This window comes from Montipora foliosa, chromosome 5, assembly GCF_036669935.1.
Source record: "Montipora foliosa isolate CH-2021 chromosome 5, ASM3666993v2, whole genome shotgun sequence".
In the NCBI taxonomy this organism is placed as follows: Eukaryota; Metazoa; Cnidaria; class Anthozoa; order Scleractinia; family Acroporidae; genus Montipora; species Montipora foliosa.
This window is the reverse complement of record NC_090873.1, coordinates 2,778,374-2,791,621: the sequence shown is the minus strand read 5'-3', so window position 1 is coordinate 2,791,621 and position 13,248 is coordinate 2,778,374.

The window sequence follows — 13,248 nt, the reverse complement described above, 5'->3', positions numbered from 1 at the left end:
AACGGGTTTCTTTGAGCTTTCTTGGGCGTTTATCAAAGCGTTTTCTTTAGCCGCTCGTCCAGGCGTTTATCACAGCGTTTTTTGGGGTTTATTTAAGCATTTTTTTCAGACGTGCGTCAAGGCGTTTATTAGCGCGTTTTTTGGCCTTTAATAAAGCGTTTTCTTCAGCCGTTTTTCAAGGCGTTTATAAGACCGTGTTTTGGCGTTTATTTAAGTGTTTCCTTATCCGTTCGTGAAGGCGTTTATTGGAACATTTTTTGGCGTTTATCAAAGCGTTTTTCTCAACACCTTCATTATAGCGTTTTCCGAGGTTTATCAAGGCGTTTTCTTGAGTCTTTGCTGAAGGCGTTTATTAAAGCGTTTTTTAGCTGTTCCTCAAGGTGTTTTTTGCAGAGATTTTGGCGTTTATTAAAGTGGTTTTTTCAACCTTAAGTAAGTGTTCGTCAAGGCGCTTATTACAGCATTTTTTAGCTTTTATCAAAGTGTTCTTTTTAGCCTTATTTAATTGTTTATCAAGGGGTTTATTCAAGCATTTTTTAGCATTTATCAAAGCGTTTTTATAGTTGCTTATCATAGCATTGTTAGAGCGTTTTTTGAAGCGTTCGTTAACACGTTTGTTATAGCATTTTTTTGGAAATTATGAAAGCTTTTTTTACCTGTTCGTCAAGCCGTTTCTTAGAGAATTTTTGGCGTTGATCAAGGCGTTTTTCTCAGCCTACTTAACCGTTCGACAAGGCGTTGATTAGAGTTTTTTTTTCGCGTGTATCAAAGCGTTTTTTCAGCCTTATTTAAGCGTTCGTTAAGGCGTTTATAGATCGCTTTTTAGTGATTATCAAAAGGTTCTTTAGCCTAATTTCACCGTTCGTCAAGGCGTTTATTTGAGTGTTTTCTGGCGTTTAAAAGCACTTTTTTGCCTTATTTAACCGTTCGGCCATGCGTTTTTTAGAGCGTTTTCAGTGTCTATTCAACCGTCTTTTTTAGCCGTTCGTCAAAGGCTTTGTTATAGCATTTATTGGCGATTATTAAAGCTTTTTTTTCAGCCTTACGTAACGGTTTGTCAAGGCATTTATTAAAGCGTTTTTTGGCGTTTATCAAAGCATTTTCTCAGCCTTTTTTAACCGTTCGTCAATGCGTTTATTAAAGCTTTCCTTCAAGTTTATTAAAGCGTTTATTTCAGCCCTTTTTTAACCGTTCCTTAAGGCATTTATTAAAGGGTTTTTTGGCGTTTATCGAAGCCTTTTTTCCAGCCTTCTTTCGTGAAGGCGTTTTTTAAGGTTTTTTTGGCGTTTATCAAAACGTTCTTTTAGCCTTATTTAACCGTTCTTCAAGGCGTTTATTAGAGCGTTTTTGTCTTTTATGAAAGCGTGTGTTTCAGCTCTATTTAACCGTTTGTCAAGGTGTTTACCAAAACTGTTTTTGGCGTTTGTCAGACCGTTTTTCTTAGACTTATTTAAGCACTCGTCAAGGCGTTTATTTGAGCGTTTTTTGGCGTTTATCAAAGCGTTTTTTAGCTTTATTTAACCTTTCGTCATGGCGTTTGTTAGAGCGTTTCTTGGCATGTATCATAGCGTTTTTTTCTAGCTTTATTTAACCGTTTCTCAAGGCCTTTATTAGAGCGTTTTTGGGCTTTTATGAAAGAGTTTATTTTAAAACTGTTTTTGGCGTTTCTCAGAGCGTTTATCTTAACCTGATTTAAGCGTTCGTCAAGGCGTTTATTAGAGCGTTTTTTGGGGTTTTTGAAAGCGTTTTTTACGGCGTCGACAAGGCGTTTATTGCAGCGTTTTAGCCGTTTATCAAACGTTTTTTAGTACTATTTAACCCTTTGTATAATACTTTTTTTAAAGCGTTTTTAGGCGTTCGTCAAGGCGTTTATGGCATTGTTTTTAAATTTTTATTTCAGTATTAGTTAACCTTTCGTCAGGTCTTTTCTTAAAGAAGCGTTTTTGCCGTTTATGAAAGCGTTTTTTCAGCCTTCTTAACCGTTCCTCAATGCGTTTTAAAAGCGTTTTTAGGCGTTTGTCAAGGCGTTTATTACAGTATTTTTAGCTGTTTATCAAAGCTTTTATTTCAGCCTTTCTAAACCGTTCAGCAAGGCGTTTGTTAAAACGTATTGAGGCGTTTGCCAAAGCTTTTATTTTAGCCTTATTTAACCGTTCTTTAAGGCTTTGTAAAAACCTTTATAAGTGTTTTTATAGCGTTTATCCCAGCCTTATTTAACTGTTCGTCAAGGCTTTTTTAAAGCGTTTCTAGGAGTTGGTCAAGGCGTTTATATAAGCATTTTTAGCCGTTTATCAAATCGTTTATTTTAACCTTATTAAACGGTTCATCAAGGCGTTTATTAAAACTCTTGTAGGCGTTCGTCAAGGCGTTTATGTCAACCTTATTTAAGTGTTCGTCAAAGCATTTTTTAAAGCGCTTTTAGGCGTTTGTCGAGGCGTTTATTACAGTATTTTTAGCAGTTTTTTTATAGCATTTATTTCAGCCCAATTGAACCGTTCCTCAAGGCGTTTATTACAGCATCTTTATCCGTCTAGCAAAGCGTTTATTTCAGCGTTATTAAACGATTCGTCAAGGCGTTTATTAGAGCGCTTGTAGGCGTTTATCAAAGCGTTTATTTGTGCCTTAATTTATCGTTCGTTAAGACGTTTATTATGGCGTTTTTAGTGGTTTATGAAAGCTTGTTTTTCAGCCTTTTTAAAACTTTTGTCAAGGCGTTTATTACAGCATTTTTAGCAGTTTTTTGCAAAGCGTTTATTTTAGCCTTCTTTAACCGTTCTTGAAAACGTTTATTACAGCGTCTTTACCCGTTTAGCAAAGAGTTTATTTCAGCCTTATTAAACCCTTCGTCAAGGCTTTTATTAGAGCGCTTGTACGCGCTTGTCATTGGGATTATTTCAGCCTTATTTAACCGTTGGTCAAGGCGTTCATAGAGAGTTTTTAGGCGTTTATCAAGGATTTTTTACAGTGTTTTTAGCCGTTTACCAAAGCGTTCATATCAGCCTTTTTTGATCGTTTGTCAAGGCGTTTATTAGAGTTATTAGAGTTGGTCCTGTCAGCCAACGCCCCAGGCACCATTGCCAGATACACCAGTGGATGGAATCGCTGGCGCAGTTGGTCCGAAGCCAGAGTCTGTGATCCTCATGTGCCCGCAGAGCCGTTGCTTGTCGCTCTTTATATCTTGGAGCTAACCAACACAGCTCTCCAGAAAGGTCACGGGATTGCAGTTATCGAGACGGCTGTATATAGCATGGGGGCACAATCCGGTTTAGCCTCTCCTGTGGACCACCCTAAGTGAGGCTATTGTTACTTCTGCAGCTGAAGGAGCGAGAACGAGGTTGGCGAGACTCGTTGAGACAAAGGAGCGGTTAAGCGAGCATATGCTACTTGAGATAGCACAAAGTCTTTAAAAAGCCTTTGGCTTCGTTACCAAAGCTACGTTTTCTTTTCATTCTGCTCATTGGCTATTTCGGCTTGTTTAGAATTAATGAAATACTCAGGATACGACCATGTCACATTCAGATTAGCGATTCACATTTGTCAATTTTCATTAGCGGTCGTAAGAATGACCAGCATCGCGACGGTCACACTAGTATACTAGCTAGATCTGGTAAAATTACTTGCCCTGTGTCAATTACGGAAAAGATTATGTCATTGTTGTCCTCGACCCACAAGAGTCAAATGGCTCCGATCGTTCATAGGGTTGTTAAGTGTAAGAAACAGGAGCGATTTCATGACAACATGAGAAAATTCTTGGCTCCATTAGTAGAGGGTGTTAAAGAGTTTGCCACCCACAGTATGAAAAGTGGTGGCGCTAGCAACGCAGGCCTCAAATCAGCTGATCCAGAGCTCAAGGATAGACACGCTGGTTGGAAGAACCCAAACACTAAACTGAGATATCAGAGCGATCTACCGAGGAATAAATCGAATCCAGTTCAGCGGGGGAACGAGAGTTGCGTCTTGGCCCGTCCAGATTTCCTCCATCGTCTTTATGCTGCGATATATGGGGTTTTTTTCTGGCCCCCCCTGATGCACTCTCAATAGACCATATTCCAATTCTCGGTATTGAACTGGAACTAGCTTGCAATTGAGGCTAATGCTGGGGAATCTTTTCAAATGCAAATGCTTTCTAATATATTCCCCCGCACTAGCCTCCATTGCAAGCTAGTTCCAGTCCAATACCGAGAATACGAATGTGGTCTATTGTCAACAGGCATGGTGTTTAGCGTCGTGTTATGGTATATCGTTATCAAATTTCTACGTTATTATTTATAACGATCCTTTTTTCCTTGTTTCATACGATATTCTATTGTATATTTATATAATTGTAGTATTTCAAACCAAGTGATTGCTGGGATCAATTCGAGCCTTGGTAACCAGCCCTCGGGGAGTACCCTACTCGGCCTACTAGTGGTCACGTACGCGTTTTGTTTTTGTACTGAGAATAAAGCATTCCCTGGATACTGGAGCAGGCCAAGTTCTCCAGAATAAATATTCTGTCGTGATTCCTTGAGTTCAGCGTAGAATGATAATTTACTTAGTTTGATTGTTGTGCAATTCATTCATTTCGTTTCCAAAGGAGTCGGCTTGTTTTTTTTGGCACCTTAATTTGGACTATGTGCATAATTAAGGATTCCTTTGTACATCTGGGAATGGTTGAACAAAGAAAAAAATGTCTTGCTTTTTTGACACGTTTGTGCTGAGATGATACTTTCAATCAGGAGCCGCGTGTAATTAGATTTTAATCCCGACACACCCATTCTTCTCTCCTATTGCAGTGACAAGGCGTTCTGATGTGCATACAGTGTAGGGACGAGTTGACTGCCGTTGGAGGAAGAATTTGCTCTTTTTGAGGCCAACTAAGCCAGTAAAGCTACATAATGGGAAACCACAGTGACATGAACAATTCTTTGCCAGCTTTTTAGCTTGTGCGGACAAGCGGGAAATGTCGACAAGTTCGTGGCAGGATTTATTGACTCGACGGTAAGAATTTCCAAATTGATTATACGTTGAGTTTCGGTTTTGACCTCTAGAAGTTAACTTACTTAATCAAAAACATAAAACAAAAAGCGGCTACAAACATAATTATAAAGCGCATTTTACTTTTGACTTGACGTTTCGTATGCTACAACATACATCTTCAGAAGTGACGGTTGAACAAATTGATTAAGTTTAAATGGCCAAAGACCATGAATGTTTATGATGTTAACTTACGAATTTGTCTTGTAAAAAGAACAAGTTCAAACTTCTAATGAATTCATGTTCTTTCTCGTTTGGTGCTGGCCATGTTTGAAGTTCTGTAAACAGCTTTCTCGAAACCATAAGGTTAACTTCATTTAAGTATTGGGATTTTGACGTAGTTACTTTTTTCTTTAAACCCTAATTGCAAGTACATGAAGAGAAATTGATATAAAGAAAAAAACGATATGCATCAAGGAGGCCTTTTTCTATGCTCCGGTTATGGTAGTTTTGACTATGTACTTAAAACTATTTTAAAATCTTGAAAGATGATCGATTTTTTTTTTTTTGGATGGGGTGGGGTGGGGGGGGGGGGGGGTGGAGAAGGGTCGTGGAATTCTTCGAAGCTAAAGTGTAAATAAAATATTTCCTGAACTCTGCGTTATGTAATTCCTTTACCATTCCTTAGTGCTTTGTCCGGCATGCTAGCTCAATGTGATTCCTAACGGGATGGGTTAAACTGTATTGTTTACATCCCCAGTCAAAATCCGTCAAGCATCTCAAGAAAGTGACAATCAATACTGAATTTATTTAAGAATACTTTGAATGAAGTAAAGCTATCCTTTCATTCATTGACAATCTGTCAAGTGTTAGGAATCCGTTGATCAACTCAGTATTAGCCCCGCATTGGGAAAAACGTACACAGGAACGTTGTTTATTTTAATAAATTGGTTGTTTCAAATAACTTGATTCCAAATCACTCCCTTTTTCTTTTGGGGTTTAAACACTTATTTCTTGCCAGTACATAGTTACATCACCGCCGGTAGAACTTGGGTATGTGATCATTTGGGCGCAAGGTTCCATAACCCTGGTAATTGAATTTAAAGCAGGAGAAGGTTTCCACGCCATACACTCCAAAGTAGGGAAAGCGAGATAAAGTTCCAAGTGCTGCCGTCATCAAAACAAACGCCTTTTACCCTGTTAAGCCCTCCTTCATTTTTCTTCATGATAAAGGTTTACCCAATTTTGTGGTTCCCGTGAACTCTTTCGGAGTCTCGTGAACACTATGTGACCGTCAAACCATTGATTTCGAAGACTGATCTCATTCGTTATTTATAACGCGCCTTCCCTGTTGAGAAAATCGGACAAAAAGGGACGATTTTAGTATTATTCTTGGTGAAAGTGGCTAACAATTATTTACGTTCATTGTTTCGTTCTTCAGTTTAGTTTTCGTTTCCGATCGATTACAACATACGTTAAAAGTTCAGCTTTAACTGTAAGAATCATAATTGTTTCTTTGCGTTTGTATACAGTTTCGCTCTTCAAGATCTTACAGTATAGTTTTCAGGTGAGTTGTTGAGTCTAGAAATGAATGTATAACACTTAGTTAAAAACATCTAGTTTTGGAGATTGCAGGACTTTCTTCAATAATACAACGGAAAGTTTATTTTCACACGATAAGGTTTAAAGCTGGATGGCTTGTGGGTCGTGCCCAAATCAAATCAAATTAATACATCTTAAATCATAATGATTTTTGAGGAAAGGGGAAAACCGAAGTACCCGGAGAAAGAACTGCTCGGAAAAGAGTAGAGAAACGACAAACTCAACCCACATATGACGCCCGGCGGAGCTGGGAATCAAACCCGGGTCAGAATGGTGGGTGGCGAGCACTCTCTTCAATTAGTAGTATTTGATATAATAAAGTATGTAATTATATAATCATATATTCCTCAGTACATCACACCAAATATTTTGTTATCGTTTCAGTTTGTCTAACTTGTCAAGCAAGTTTTTCTTGGAGGTGACTTTCTTGTTTTTCGGGGAGTAGACACCAAGGGCAACTGAAGTTGGCTCATTAGTTAATAGCACTAATTGTCCTTATGATACAGGTAAAGAACCCAGCCATAATATTTCTGTTTTAAACTGGAATGATTTATTCTAAGGCCAGCACAACTTTCAAGCTGTTTCAGAAGATCAAAAAGTTCTTTTAGTAAATCAATATTTTTTAAAGATAGTTGTGTCATCAGCTTATTGGGTAATTTTAATGCCGTGCGTTTTATTAATTTCGATCCCCTTTATTTAGTTTGTGTGGTAAATAGCATTAATTAAATTTTCTGGATTATTTTTCTCTTTGCTGTGAGACATTATGCTAGAAATTATTCTAATACTTTCCACAATTTATATTCCTGCATTGATCCAGTTTGACTTGAGCTGATAACTGAAGTAAAAGGCAGAACTTTCTCTCAAGAGAAATATCTACGACTTATGTTGCAACTTTATGGTACTCTCTTAAAAGGGAAATTGGCCTCCAGTTCTTCAAATATTTTGCTGCGAGATTGACAGAGATCCGGTTTCAAAAGCTAGCTCTAAGTTTGCCATCCAAGGAAAGATATCACATGAAATTAACTCGTTAAGCCTAACGGAAAAGAATAAAAAGACGTTGAACGAAATGCAACGATGATGCGATCTGAAGTCGCTCAAGAAGGACAACGCGTTAACTTTCTGAATCCATTTTATAACCCCCCGAATGCCTTCAGGCAAATTGTGCCAGTGTTTACTTTTTGATTAAAACGTTTATTTTTTGAAGAAATTCTTCTCGTCAGTGTGACAGTATGCAAAATATTTTTTCTTACTTCGATTGTTGCATAATTTGTTGCCAAAAGTGATTAGACTTGTTTTTTGGCACCTTACTTTGGACGTTACGCATAATTAAGGATTCCTTTGTACCTCGGGACAAGTTGAACCAATGAGAAAGTGTCTTGCTTTTTTGACACATTTGTGCTAAAATGATACGTTTAATCAGGAGCCGCGTATGATGATATTTTAATCCACACCCATTCTTGTCTCCTTTTGCTTACTACAACTTAAAAGCTGGCAGAGTTCTTCATATTGCTGTGGGTTCCTATGATGTAGTTTCACAAGTTCAGCAGGCTTTAAAACAGCAAATTATCCCTCCGACGACCACAGTGAACTCGTCCCTTCACTGTATGCACATGGCAGAACGACTTGTAACTGCAGAACTGGCAGAAGTGAAGTACTTGGTCCGTCTCGTGTTGCAGTTAACACATTCACGGCAGGATTGACTTGACGGTAAGAATTTTCAAATGGTTTATACGTTGAGTGTCAGTTTCGATCTTTGGAAGTTAACTTACGTAATTGTCCTATAAGAACAAGTTCAAACTTCTGATGAATTCATGTTCTTCCTCGTTTGGAGCTGATCATGTTTTGAAATTCTGGAAACCTTTATGTTAACTTAACCTTATTATCATAAATATTCTTGCTTTTTGGCCATTTCAACGTAACCAAGAACATAAAACAAACAACGGCTACAAACATGATGATAAAGCGCATTTTAAGTTTGGCTCGACGTTTCGTATGCTACAACATACATCTTTGTATCATGTTTGTAGCCACTGTTTGTTTTATGTTTTTGATTAACCTTATTATATTGGATTTTGACGTTGCCCCTGTTTCTTCCAACTCGAAGTACATGAAGAGTTAAGTTTATTGTTTTGCCTCATTACAGAGCATAGTATTTAAAATATTTAAAAAGCTAATGGCGGGGAAGCCCAAAGGAAACCACTGGGCTTATAAGAGATAGGCTCCCTCAATTATTTAATTAAGTAATTATTAATATACGAAGTATTAACAGAAATATACATGTCAGATTATAGGCAGAGCTACTAAACAGTCATGAATCGTTACAATATACTCGATAATTGTATTTAAGATAATTGAAAACATAAAACAAACGGCGGCTACAAACATAATGATAAAGCGCATCAGTTTACTTTTTACTTATTATACTTATTTATTTTACTTATCATTGTTTGTAGCCGCTGTTTGTTTTATGTTTTTGATTAAGTTGAAATGGCCAAAGAGCAAGAATATTTATAAAGACATTTGTATTGTATATCAGATATGTCAATACAAGGAAAAAAGATTTGCAAAAAGGAGTCATTCTCCATATCTCGGTTATCGTATTTTTTACTACGTACTTTAAAACTATTTAATCGACAAAATCTTGAAAGAGGACTTTTTTCTTCGGGGAGGGGAGGGGGAGTTAATTCGTTAAAGCAACTTATAGCCTAATGAGTGTATATAAAATATTTTACGGCCGCTGCGTGGTGTAATTATGGTGGCCCATACGTGTTACGGCCGAAAAAAAACTTCACGGCACAAACGAAAACTCGGAAATGACTCTACACATGTGCGGTTCCTCAGTAGCACAAAAATCTGAAGAACAGCTCAGTGTTGTTTTAGAGACTTTTAGTACAAAGAAATTATTTTTCTGGCTTCTTCTAAAAAACTGTAACAGTCAATTGATTGTAAGCACCCTAAAACGACGAATCAAAAGCTACGGGGTGGAAAAACTTCAAAGTACTCGATCTCGTTTCGGAGCTTGAAATGGAGTGCCTGTGGTTTTGGTTTTCCAGGCCACTATAAAAAATGTTAGACGAAGTCAAAGAGCACTAAAACAATCGCCGAATTTATAAGTCTCGGCATGACATCGTGAATGGCAGGCCAGAGTCACTTTGCCATCTCCTTAAACTGTACGGGATTTGTGGCGTTAGTGACCACAGTATTGGACAAAATTAAGTAGTTGAGACATTCCCCAAGTTTAGTCCATTAGACAATAACTCCAACGAAACTCCCAAAATACCCCCCCTGCCCCTTCCCCACCCAAAGCAATTTTGTTTATGAGAAGCGCAAGTAGCCGAGGGGAGGAAGGGGGGGGGGGTTTCGTAAATAGGAGATTTAAGTCATTGAAAGAAATTTTGAAGGAACTATGTATTAAAGACATACATTTGAACTGCGGGAATAAAGCAAGTTAAGTTTGCCTTTGTCTTTATACAATGACACTAACCCCGTGTTGTTCAAGGAGAAAGTAAAGTGAATCTGGCCTGCCATTCACGATATCATGCAGAGACTTACAAAGTCGGTGATTGTTCCAGTGCTCTTTGACTTCGTCAAGCGTTTTTTACAGTGGCCTGGAAAAGCAAAACAACAGGCACTCCATTTCAAGCTCCGAAATGGGATACAGTACTTTGAAGAAGTTTATCCATCCAGTAGCTTTTGATTCGTTGTTTCAAGGTACTTCTTGTAGGGTCATTTGAATGTTGGTAGAAGCCAGAAAAATAATTTCTTGGGAAACAAAGCCTCTAAAACAATAATACCGAGCTATCATCCATATTTTTGTGCTACTTAGTAACCGCGCATGTGTAGAGTCATTTCCGTGAGGTTTCTGTTTGTCCCGTGAAATTTGTTAGTGCCGTGAATCTTTTTGGTTGTGCTGTGACACCTATGGGCCACCGTAGTGATTCCTTTACCATTCCTTACTGCCGCTTTGCCATTCGAGCCCAAGGTGATTCTCACTGCAGGATGGGTTAAACTGTATTGCTAACAGTATTGAACCAGTCAAAATCCCTCAAAGGTCATAAGGAAGTGACATTCCTAAGTTGTGTTAATTTGAGTTTTTCTATTTAGCACTTCGCGGCGAAGCCTTGAAAATACGAAACACACACGTGCTACTACAATACATCAGGTAAAACAGATACCTGCATCGTACAATCTCCATGCAGGTTAATATCTTGTCTGAAATGCTCGTTTCACACTTCTACAGTTCTGCAAAGGCAGCTAAGACTTTCCGTCGTTCCAGTTGGTTTTCACAATCTGGCGAACTGAGTTGAATTGAATGTCATTAGGTTTGTCTTCCAAACTGACGACGGTTTTTAAGTGTGATGAATGCTCTTTTCAAAGTAAGACCGCGCCATCCAAATAAAGGTTATTGCTCCATTTCAGTTATTTGGCCCCGTTTGTTCAAGCAGACTTGTGGGTTTTAGTACGTAATAATCGGATATAGAAGTCCCTAATTAATATTTTAGTGATTTTAAGTGTCAGGCGAAGATAACTACACGTATCAGAGCGTACTTTCCTCACTGGTTCCGCCGCTTTTCCTTTAAAATCTCTATTCCTACCTGAAATAAATTTAAGCCGTGGAAATAGCGTTTTTAATGAAGCTTGCTAAAGAGTGTTTGCATCAGGAAAAAAGGAATATTAGAATCGCTTTCCACTTTGAAATTTACTGGGCACGGCCGTCTTAACTAATTTAATTGTGACGTCAATAACACTTAACACTCTTAGTATTATACAACTTCTAATAACATTTAGTAACGCTTGTCACAACTATTCAAGATGGAGGAGCCCGGGAAAATTGAAGTCAAAAATAAGCGATTCTGAAATTCATTTAGATCGGATGCAAACGCTTTCTTCCGAGAAAATTTATTATCAAATTTGATGATAAACATAAGTTCCTTTGGTTTAAAGTTATTTCTTGGTTGGGGTTCGTTAAGGTGGAGGTTTCTATACATAAAACTTAAGAACAATAAGATACTTCGAAACAACGTTGATAACTTGAAAATTCAGGAAATTTTTTTGCAGAAAAATTTCTTTATAGTACCATTATTCAGGTGATTATATATTCTCGCTTTCTAACTGGTCTGATCGCGCCTCTCGTGGTGATTATAGGATAAGCGCTAAATGAAATGGGTGCCTCCCGTTTTTTTCCGAGGAAAGGGTAAACGCCTTTAACAAAACTGAATACAATCTCAAAGGGTACAAACGATGGCTCTAGGTTTGGGGAACACTTCACGATCGTAGGGAGGATTTTAAATCTAACCTGAAAAAACTAGTGGAGTGGCTGATTGTAAGTTGAGAAATCAAAGCAACTTAAAGTGCCACTAACCTCCATTTTTTTTTGCCTACATAAACTTTGGTTATTTTTCTGACCACTTTGGTGAGAGAATTTTTGAACCTGGATTTTTCCTCGTGATTTTGTACATTTTAAAAGTTGGAAAGTTGCGCACTCAGTTTTTTTGCCCATGGACGATAATAAAGGAGAATAAGCTTAGTTTCGATTGTTACGTTATCTCAGTGTTTAATTCGCACGAAAACAGAAACATTTCAAAGAGGTTGAATGAAAGTTTTGAAAATGCCAGATTCGTGTGTTGTCTTCGGATTTAGGTCCCACCCTGTAAGAGGGGGAGGGAGGGAGTATCCCATTAATTATCCCGTATCCTGATAATTCCTGTGGTTTGTGTCCCTATAATACCAGTTGCTTCTGAAGATGTCATTTTGCCCCTGAGGGGGAGAGGGGAGGGTTTTTCTTGAACGTCTTTTCTGGAGATACCGATATTTAACAATTATTCCATAAGCGCGCGTTGGATATGAGATGATAGATAGCCAACGAGGCGCGTAGCGCCGAGTTGGCTATAATCATTTCATATCCAACAAGTGCGAGTGGAATAATTGTTTTATTAAAAAAAAACCCCACAATATAGAAAACTAGACTAAAATAAAAATAAAAAGACCCAAAAAATCACGCATATTCTTGCCGTGTTTGTAGATTATGGTATAATGGCTCATAACCCATGATGGCTTAGCCAATCAAAACTCTCGAATTGCATTATCCAATGATCCAGTTTTTAATAAAATGTAATAGTACAGTGCAACACGCCTTACCTTGGCCACCCAACAAACTTCCACATTTGACAATTACCGTTACGTGTAAAATAAATACTCAACAACCCATGCAATGGTGTTCAACTTACAACTGTGCGATCTTTGCAAAGAGGCTTGATGGTCAATCAAATTTACACATCCTGATTGGTGGCCACAGTAAAGCGTGTCGCACTGTAATTGAAGAAGCTGCAAGAAGCCAAACCATAATCTGTAATATTCTTTGTTATTACACAGAAGAGTGGTGGCTTTAGAGGAAGAGATGGTTCCCCAGGAGTTGAAGCTTATTACACTCGTGCCATGGGGCTAGCGTGTCTTCTGGATTTAAATAAAGTATACCATACCATAATATAACCCAGCTCGTGGCTGTCAGAAGTAGTGGCAAAATAAGAGAGTAAAAGGCGCAAAGAGACCAAAGAAGCAAACAACAAGTACGAGTGGTCGTGGACGCTGACGGGAAAGAGGAACCGTCTGTCGAGGGCATCTTCTACAGAACACAAACACTCTGGAGAAGATGAAAAAGAAGTGCGCAAAATCCAGGCCTCAATCGTACAC